Source organism: Triticum urartu, chromosome 4, assembly GCF_003073215.2.
Source record: "Triticum urartu cultivar G1812 chromosome 4, Tu2.1, whole genome shotgun sequence".
In the NCBI taxonomy this organism is placed as follows: Eukaryota; Viridiplantae; Streptophyta; class Magnoliopsida; order Poales; family Poaceae; genus Triticum; species Triticum urartu.
Genome location: NC_053025.1, coordinates 309,533,579 through 309,543,717, shown reverse-complemented (window position 1 = coordinate 309,543,717; position 10,139 = coordinate 309,533,579). Strand labels below are relative to the sequence as shown.

The 10,139-nt window shown below is 46.8% G+C and overlaps 1 long non-coding RNA gene across 3 annotated transcripts; it reads left to right on the top strand.

Annotated features, from left to right (window-relative positions):
* The first annotated feature begins 7,329 nt into the window (after positions 1 to 7,329).
* Positions 7,330 to 9,196, top strand: LOC125551562. 3 transcript variants are annotated; one of them, XR_007302818.1, is made up of 4 exons: positions 7,330 to 7,978; positions 8,175 to 8,318; positions 8,480 to 8,745; positions 8,827 to 9,196. It is a non-coding gene; the product is annotated as an uncharacterized LOC125551562 (long non-coding RNA). The 3 variants fall into 3 exon arrangements; XR_007302817.1 differs by having other exon boundaries at positions 7,331 to 7,978; positions 8,500 to 8,745; XR_007302816.1 differs by having other exon boundaries at positions 8,175 to 8,745.
* Positions 9,197 to 10,139: the final 943 nt, after the last annotated feature.

Below are 10,139 nucleotides of genomic sequence, written 5' to 3'. Positions count from 1 at the left end.
AGTGAAGTTGAGCCTGATTGACACTTGTGCGTGTGCGTTGAGCCCCTTGTATTGTAATAGGGGTATAGCCATCAAACCTGTACCAATTACATATAGCTGTACCGGACTCGTCCAACCGTGTCCATGGTCTTAACGACCTGTCAGATGCTTTAGTTGGTGAGGCTGTTTAGTGTGCGGCTGCCAAGGCAGCCGCACGGTCTTCCGCGCGCAAGGAGCACTCAATATTTCCATTTACTATAATGATGCAGCGTGGACCGGGCATCTTAAGCATGAGGGAAGCGTAATGCGGTATTGCGTTAAAGCGAACGAAAGCTTCGCGTCCGAGTAGTGCTTGATAGCCACTTTGGAACGGAGCGATGTGGAAGGTTAAATTTTCGCTGCGGAAGTTATCAGGGAAGCCGAATATAACCTCTAGTAGTAGGGAGCCCATGCAATGGGCTTCTGGGCCTGGCGTTACTCCTTTAAAGGTAGTGTTGCTATGGCTAACTTTTGCTGGGCCTATCCCCATGTTGCATACTGTGTCCTGATATATCAGGTTTAAACTGCTGCCACCGTCCATCAGAACTCGTGTGAACTGATATCCGTCAATTATTGGGTCTAATACCAAGGCAGCCCATCCTGCACACTGGACAATTGCTGAGTAATCCCGATGGTCAAAAGTTATCGGTTGGGACGACCAATGGCAGAATTCCGCGGTGATAGGCCCTGGGGCATGTGTCTCTGGGAGTGCCACTTTGTTTCTCCCCTTTATTACGTGTAACACGTTGACTATTTTGACTTTTGGTGGGAATTGCTTCTGTTTCCCAGTGCTTTGCTTGCGAGGCTCATCTCGTCTTTGCTTGGTGTATCCTGCCCCTTATGTTCGGCGTTGAGCTTGTCGGACTGCTTGAAGACCTAACATTCTCTATGGGTATGATTTGCAGGTTTGTCGGGGGTACTATGGATCTGACATATTTGGTCCAGAATCTTGTTTAGGTTGGACAGTTCGTCTCTGTTGCCTTTGGAGGGCGGCTTTTGCTGACCTGGCCGAGAGCTTCTGAATCCAACGTTTACCGCCGTGCTCTTCGGGCTATCTTCTTTATTCTGGCACTTGTTTTTGCTGCGTCATGATTTCCCATTTCCGTCCCTGACTTCGGATGTACTTGGGTCACTGGTGCTGCATCGGGCTAACCAGCTGTCCTCGCCGCGCAAAAGCGGGTCATGAGGCTTGTTAATGCTGCCATTGTTCTCGGCTTTTCTTGGCCGAGGTGTCTGGCGAGCCATTCGTCTCAAACGCTGTGCTTGAAAGCTGCTAGGGCTTCAGCGTCCGGACAGTCGATTATTTGGTTCTTCTTAGTGAGGAACTTGTTCCAAAGCTTTCGAGCCGACTCTCCGGACTGTTGAGTTATGTGACTTAAATCGTCTGCATCCGGTGGTCGGACATAGGTCCCTTGAAAATTTGCCCGAAAGGCGTCTTCGAGCTCTTCCCAGCTTCCAATGGAGTTTTCCGGGAGGCTTTTAAGCTAGTGTCGAGCTGGCCCTTTGAGCTTGAGGGGTAAGTACTTGATAGCGTGGAGATCGTCTCCTCGAGCCATGTGTATATGGAGGATATAGTCTTTGTCGGCGTTCTGGGAACGGGGGTCCCCAGACTTGCCTGCCTGCGGCCTGAGGAGTGGCTCAAATGGGGGCCCAGCACGGCCCATCTTCATCAACACAGACCCAAGACCCTCGCGAGGGGCCAAACCTCGCGGGGCGGACGACACGGAGCTTCCTCAGGCACGGCCTCATCAGGCTGGCCTGCGAGGAGGCGGAGAGATCAAGGTGCGGTACCTCACGAGGTGCCCGTGACGCAAGCCATGACGACCAAAGGCGCCAGGCGGGCGCCAGCCGTGCAGTGTCCTCCTTTCCTCTTTGGTGCAAAGGGAGCAAGCGCAGGCGAGAGCATCAAGCAAAGGCACCCGTTTCGGTGCAACGAGACCAAGACCAGTCCAACGACAGGGAGGAAGTCATTGTGGAGCCCAAGCCAGCGTCACCACCAGAGCCTTTGGCAGGCGAGGACCAACTTTAGTCAGGATAAGTGTACCAGATGTTCCCCTTCAAAGTGGCCAATTGTTGGCGCCCTTCCCGCTCAATATTTGGGAAGAGGCCCAGGGCCTTTGCCTATAAATAGGACTAGCCACCCACAGGGTAGGAAAGATCGGATCACAATCGAGAAGAGAGAGAGAGAGAGAAGGGTGACTGAACTCCTCCTAGCAGTTCGTCGCCCCAGCCAAGAACAGACCCTCGCGAGGCTGTTCTTCCTTGTATTGCTCATCATCATCAACCCAAGAGGCAATCCACCACACCACACACTGGAGTAGGGTATTACACCACAACGGTGGCCCGAACCAGTATAAACCCTGTGTCTCTTGTGCTGTTCTTTCCATAGCTTAGATCTTAGCGAGGCGGAGGGGTGTAGGTAGGTAGAAGGCGAAATCTCAACGCGCACCCCAGTGTTCGAACCTCAAGGGTCTGCCGGAACCCAAAATCCGACAGTCCTCAATCAAGACCCCAGGGTCTATTGTTCTGTCGTATGCCTCTATATTTACGGGTTTGAATCCCTCTGGAAATTCATGGTCCAACATCTCATCGGTGAAACATAGGGGGTGTGCGGCACCCCTGTATTTGGGTGTACCGTGGTGTTCGGATGTTTGTTGTGTTGTATTGCATACTGGAGCGCGCTTGCGTGCCCCATATATGGATCTGGTTGCGCCGTCCTTTTGATGCGAGCCCTCGCGTGGATCGCGTACTGGCTTATGTGCGGCGTTGTTTGCCGCTCTATATTGGTCGCAAGGTCGTCTATCCGACCGGATGGCCGTTTTGTTTTCTAATTGCGGGGTATCTAAGGCCTCCTCGTCGAATTCAGGTAGCAACTCTCGCTTCAGGTAGCTCTTGGTGTGGCGATTACCGCCGTACTTCGCTACAGTGTTGAGCACTTCACTCCATCTAATTCTGAGTGTGTCTTGCGCAGCCCTGAGCCTTTGCTTCTGCTTTTTCAGACTCCTCGCAGTGGAAACAAGCCTTTGATGGGCATTCTATTGCACCGGGCGCCTTTCCAGTGTGATATCGTCCGGACTGTTATCTTCGACGGAATCGGATTGTTTGGTTTGATCTCCGTGTTGCCCTGGTCGGGCGATGGTTCACCCTGCTCGATCGCTGGGTCTATGTGACCAATGTTTCTGCCGAGGCGGGATTTGGAGCGGCACTTATGCCGCCGCTTTGACTGCTTCCCGAGGGAACAACCCTTCGTTGCGTCCTTCTGTTCCTCATCGTCGTTTTCTTTGGGTGTGTCCACCATGCATACATCATATGACGAAGTGGGCGTCCAGTGCCCTATGGGCAGTGGTTCCTGTTCGTCTCCTGCATCGTCGTCCATACCGTCGATGTCTTTGGAGTCGAGGTCGAGCATGTCGGTCAAATCATCGACAGTGGCTACTAAATGGGTGGTGGGTGAGCGGCGAATTTCTTCGTCATCCGCACCCCAATCCTGCCGGACATAGTTCGGCCAGGACTCTCCTGACAAGGAGAGAGACCTTAATGAGTTCAGTATGTCGCCGAAGGGCGATTGCTGAAAGATATCTGCAGAGGTAAACTCCATGATCGGCGCCCAGTTGGATTCGATAGGCACGGGCGCAGGCTGTTCGGAGTCCGTGGCGGGGGAAGGATCCGGCAGTGTGGCATGACGGCTCTCGTGAAGGGTAAGGTCGATATTTGGCTCGATCGCCTTTGAGGATACGGCCTCCGTGGTGGGGTCTATCCACCCATCCATGGATGGCGCAACTGGTTCCGAATTGAGGGTCGGAGCGGTTGCCAGCGCGATCTCCTGGACACTGTCTAATGGCAGAGCTAAATCATGCTCATTGTGACCGTGTGGCGCACTAAGCAGGGGCTCGAATCCGTCGAAGAGCAAGTCTCCGCGGACATCGGCCGTGTAGTTTAAACTTCCAAACCTGACCTGATGGCCAGGGGCGTAACTCTCGATCTGCTCCAGATGGCCAAGCGAGTTGGCCCGCAGTGCGAAGCCGCCGAATACAAAGATCTGTCCGGGGAGAAAAGTCTCACCCTGGACTGCATCGCTATCAATGATCGAAGGAGCCATCAAGCCTAATGGCGACGACACAGAAGAACTCTCAATCAAAGAACCAATGTCGGTGTCAATACCGGCGGATCTCCGGTAGGGGGTCCCGAACTGTGCGTCTAAGGCGGATGGTAACAGGAGGCAGGGGACACGATGTTTTACCCAGGTTCAGGCCCTCTTGATGGAGGTAAAACCCTATGTCCTGCCTGATTATTCTTGATAATATGAGTAGTACAAGAGTTTATCTACCACGAGATCGGAGAGGCTAAACCCTAAAAGCTAGCCTATGGTATGATTGTATGTTGTCCTACGGACTAAAACCCTCCAGTTTATAGACACCGGAGGAGGCTAGGGTTACACAAGGTCGGTTACAAAGGAGGAGATATACATATCCGTATTGCCTAGCTTGCTTTCCACGCCAAGTAGAGTCCCATCCGGACACGGGACGAAGTCTTCTATCTTTATAGTCCAACAGTCCGGCCAAAGGATATAGTCCGGCTGTCCGGAGACCCCCTAATCCAGGACTCCCTCACTCTCCAAGCCCACTTTTATCAAAAATTTCATAAGATTGACCATACTCCAAAGTAGTGGGATCATTATTACCTATAGTTGACACTCTTCCAAACCCACTTTCAATATTATCGTAAATACATTGATCATGAGGCTTAAATAAAATTTCAAGATAAGAATCACCCCAATCATGATCATTGCAATAAGTAGTGGACATATCAAAATTAGCACCTCCAAGCTTGGGGTTTTGCATCTTATTAGCACAATTGACAATAATAGAATTTATAGTAAAATTATTGCAATCATTCTTTCATTCAAGGAGCTATCAAGAATCACTTCATAAATTTCTTCATCACAATTTTCAGATTCTTGAATCTCAAGCAAAACTTCATAAAGATAATCTAGTGAACTCAATCTACTAGCAATTGGTTCATCATAGTTGGATATTTTGAAAAGATTAGCAAGTGGATGAGGATCCATATAAATAGATTTTAGCAAGCAAAGATGCAAGCAAATAGAAGGCACAAGCAAACATGAGATATGACGAGAAAAAGGTGAACGAAAGAGAGGGAGAATAAAATGGCAAATTTTTGTGAAGTGGGGGAGAGGAAAACGAGAGGCAAATGGCAAATAATGTAAATTGCAAGGAGATGAGATTTTTGATTAGGAACCTGGTTATGTTGAAGATCCTCCCAGGCAACGGCGCCAGAAATTCTCCTTGATGGTAGCTGCAACTACGTCGGTAATTCCCTGGAGAGGGAGGGATGATGTAGCACAGTGACGGTAGGTATTTCCCTCAGTTATGAAACCAGGGTATCGAACCAGTAGGAGAACCAAGCAACACAACGTAAACAACACATGCACACAAACAATAACACCTCAGAACCCGATGTGTTATAGGGGTTGTCAATCCATTCTGGGATACGGCGCCAAAAATTGTGTGTTGATGGGAGAAATTTGTAATAGATTGAAATAAAAGATCACAAATAAAATAAAGTGCAGCAAAGTATTTTTGGATTTTTGGTTTAATAGATCTAAATAAAAATGCAAAGGAAAAGTAGATCGCAAGGCAAATATATGGGAAAGAAGACCCGGGGCCGTAGGTTTCACTAGTGGCTTCTCTCGAGAAAAATAGCAAACGGTGGGTAAACAAATTACTGTTGGGCAATTGATAGAACTTCAAATAATTATGACGATATCCAGGCAATGATCATTACATAGGCATCACATCCAAGATTAGTAGACCAACTCCTGCCTGCATCAACTACTATTACTCCACACGTCGACCGCTATCCAGCAAGCATCTAGTGTATTAAATTCATGGAAAAACGGAGTAATGCAATAAGAACGATGACATGATGTAGACAAGATCCGTTTGTCTATATGGAGGTAGATATAGATCTCGTCTTTTTATCCTTAGTAGCAACGATACATACGTGTCAGTTCCCTTTCTGTCACTCGGATCAAGCACCGTAAGATCAAACCCACTACCGGGAACCTCTTCCCATTGCAAGATAAATAGATCAAGTTGGCCAAACAAAACCCAAATATCGGAGAAGAAATACGAGGCTATAAGAGATCATGCATATAAGAGATCAAAGAAACTCTAATAACTTTCATGGATATAAAAAGATATGACTGATCATAAATTCAAAGTTCATCAGATCCCAACAAACACGCAGCAAAAGAGTTACATCATATGGATCTCCAAGATACCATTGTATTGAGAATTCAGCGAGAGAGAGAAAGCCATCTAGCAACTAACTACGGACCCGAAGGTCTAAAAAGAGCTACTCACGCATCATTGGAGAGGCACCAATGGAGGTGGTGAAACCCATTCCAAAATAGTGTCTAGATTGGATCTGGTTGTTCTCGACTCTGCGGCGGCTGGATGAATATTTCGTCGATGCCTTTAGGGTTTCTGGAATATTGTGGTATTTATAGAGCAAAGAGGCGGTCCGGGGGTACCCAAGGTGGGCACAACCCACCAGGGCGTGCCTGGGCCTCCTAGCGTGCCCTGGTGGGTTGTGCCCCCCTCGGGGCACCCCCAGGTGCAAGCAGGGCCCATTGCCTTCCTTCTAGCCCCATAAAAAATCATCGTGGAGTTTCATGGCATTTGGACTCCGTTTGATATTGACTTTCTGCGATGTAAAAAACATGAAAAAAACATCAACTAGCACTTGGCACTATGCCAATAGGTTGGTACCAAAAAAGATATAAAATGACTATAAAATGGTCTTAAAACATTCAAGATTGATAATAAAACAGCATGGAACAATCAAAAATTATTGATACGTTGCAGATGTATCAAAGGTAAGTCCGTGAACCATGCCAACATTTGGATGCATACATCAGGAAGTTCAGTCAGACAGCTCGACAGCCCTCGGACGACCACATGTCAATCGACTGATGGACCACCACTCGGACATAGAAGGTAGGAGGACGTCATGGGAGCTACAACGGTCGAGGAATCCTAAATCATCCCTTAACTAGAGTCATGGCTACAGTTACTTGTAACTGTAGTAGTAGAGGCTCATCTTACATTCTTAAGAAGTTGATCCCCACTACTACCAATTCTTTTAACATGCACACTATCCACATCATCATGCTTGCCACATCAGCCTTCAGTTGCAAATACCAACCAATGATCAGCCGTCAGTCTCTTTCTCTCTCAGCGCTCAATTCACCTGCATACATTTACACACAGTGGCGAAAATAATCTTTTCTTAGGGAAAGGAAAACACCCCCGTACCACACCAAACTAGCCACACGACCGCGTGGTGATGCGAATCATCGCCTCGTCGCCCAACCATCCGTCCATCCCATATCTGACCCCTTCCCTCCCCAAACCGTCAAATCCCACCTCGCCGTCGCCTCCAATCTCCCCACCTCGCCATCGCCATGGGCAAGAAGCAGTAGCTCGAACCGCAATCCAACTTGGCAGCAAAGTCCGCTACCGCGAAGGCTTTAGCTGCCGCTAAGATCGTCGAGCCGGCAACCCCTCACCCTATCTCACGGCGACCCCCAACCAATATCGACGTCAAGCCGGCTCGCTCCTCCTGCATGGCCGCCGATCAGCGATCCCCACACTCAATCTCGGCGTGAAGCCCGCTCTTCGCGCACGGCTCTCGGTCTTCGTTGCCTGCGACGCGGCGCCTTCCTGGGTGCTGGGCCGTGAGCTGGGCCATGATCCCATTGTCGAACACCTAGGTCATCGAGGAGCCGCTCCTCCGGCACGGCTGCTATTCTTCATCACCTTCGATGTCTCCTGAGCGCTAGGATGCGGGTCGGGCGTGGTTCCATTGCAGTCCACCGTAGGTCGTCGAGGAGCAAGCCGTTCGTTCCTCTGCTCAGCTTCCATCCCACTTTTAGGTAAAGACTCAGATATTTTCATTGTAACATTCATATGCTGGTTGAGGAATTGGCAACGTATCATGTATTTAGATGCACAAATTCGAATGATAGTGTAATTCCTGATATTTTCCCCCTGATGTGACATCAAGATCAATCTGTATGTTGTACAGTTGTACTACCAAAACTGAACTTTCCATGCACTTCTCTTTGTCAGATGCACAGAGATTAACAAAGAGCATGTTTGAAGAGGTTTATTAGTAACGGAATTCCCTTTGTAAATTCACATCCAAGATTTAATAACCGATGGGGTATAGAGATGCTGACTGATTTTCCTGAGTAGGTATTGCCCCATATGATGGTAAGATACCCTCTATTTCATGATTGAGCTTTCTATATAATATTATCAACCAAACTACAATTTATCTACTTTTAGTTTTCCTTTTTTTAGCAAAAAATAGTCGGGAAGACCCCTACTTATTTTTTCCTTTATCTTAAAGTCAAATCTCTACTGTAATTTAGGCTTTTTGTTGCCCAAACAGCTCTGTTGACTAATTAAGAAAGTTAGCATTTGCTACTATTGTTCATACCATTCAACTAGCCTCCTTGCTATGGATGAGGATTAGTGGATGAAGCACAAAGAAAGATAAGTGGTGAATATTTGGAACATGCTAATTTAATTTTAGTATGAAGTATCCCTTACATTGTAGCTATCTGTCGCTGTCACAGATATATTATCTTCGTTGGACATAACATGGCTCACCTTGGTCCATTGTGAAGGCAATGAGGTTGGATATTCCTGATCGTTAGTTTTTTCTCTTCATTTTATAATTTACTATAATATATTTGCTTCATTTCCATTTTCACAGGACTCTTCTGAAGTTTACCATTCTGAAGGATGAATATTTCGTGTTAGGCATGAAACAAGAGGGATTTGTGCATCTTCAATGCAATCTTTAGATGAAAGGAACACTGAACACATATATGTTGCGCCAATGTTCATTCATATTGATGTATACAATTCAGGAAGAAGTCGCTGCTTGCATATTTAAGTTTCCTTAGTTAGTTGTCAGGTGAGTATAATTTACTGTCTCTAATACAGGAAGCGTCTTTTTTACACTTCCCTTGAATAGTTAAGCTCTATGATGTATCACAGATTCATGACACAGAATAGCTATACAGTTTTGTGGAACTTCACTACAATCAACAACAGTAGTCTGATAATCAAAATTTTGTATGTATCTTACATTCTTTTAGTTTTCCTATATCACGTGATTATGAATTCCCGCTGCAACGCGCGGGGTATCATTAGTTATACTAGTAGCTGGCCCATTCAGTGTCATTAAATGCCTCGGCGGCGTGGGAAATATGGGGCAGTAGCGCACTCTATATAAGTCGCACCCCACTCCACAGCCAGGCACGAGTAACCTTTGTAACCATACCCATCAAATCAAAGCAAGCCCCGGGCACGAGACGTAGGGCTTTTACCTCCACCCAGAGGGGCCTGAACTCGTTAAACACAGAGTGTTACACATGTGCCGTAGCTAGGTTCTGCCACTTATTCGTACCCCTAGTACTCATTGTCAGGATCGTAACCCTGACAATGACCACGTGTTTAGAGAGAGAGAGGTGTCGATAAAAATAAAATACGGACATGGAAGCATCATGGTCGTTATCATAACAGAAATATAGCATCATAAAACTCCGCATGCTAGAGTAACAATTCATTCACAAGCTAAAGTATGAAACATAAACTTTATTGGAAACTAACAAACTATGATTTTAGTCATTGAAACCATCACAATCCATCATATTTTCAGAAAGAGTCGATGTTACTGCTAAAGAATATATAGAGAGGGGTAGGGATGAACACATCAAAGTAAAAGATAGGCCCTTCGCAGAGGGAAGCAGAGGTTTTCACACGCTTTTTTTTGGATGTGCAAGCTCTTAATGCAAAGGAACGTCACTTTATATTGCCCCTTGTGATAGCAATCTTTATTATGCGGTATGTTGCTTTTATTTCTTCACCATCACAAGATTGTACAAAGCTTATTTTTCCCTTACAATAAAAGATCATACATATTTAGGAGCAATTTTATTGCTTTTCACCGATGACAACTTACTTGACGGATCTTATTCAATCCGTAGGTATATGCGGTGGACCCTCATGACATGAAACTGG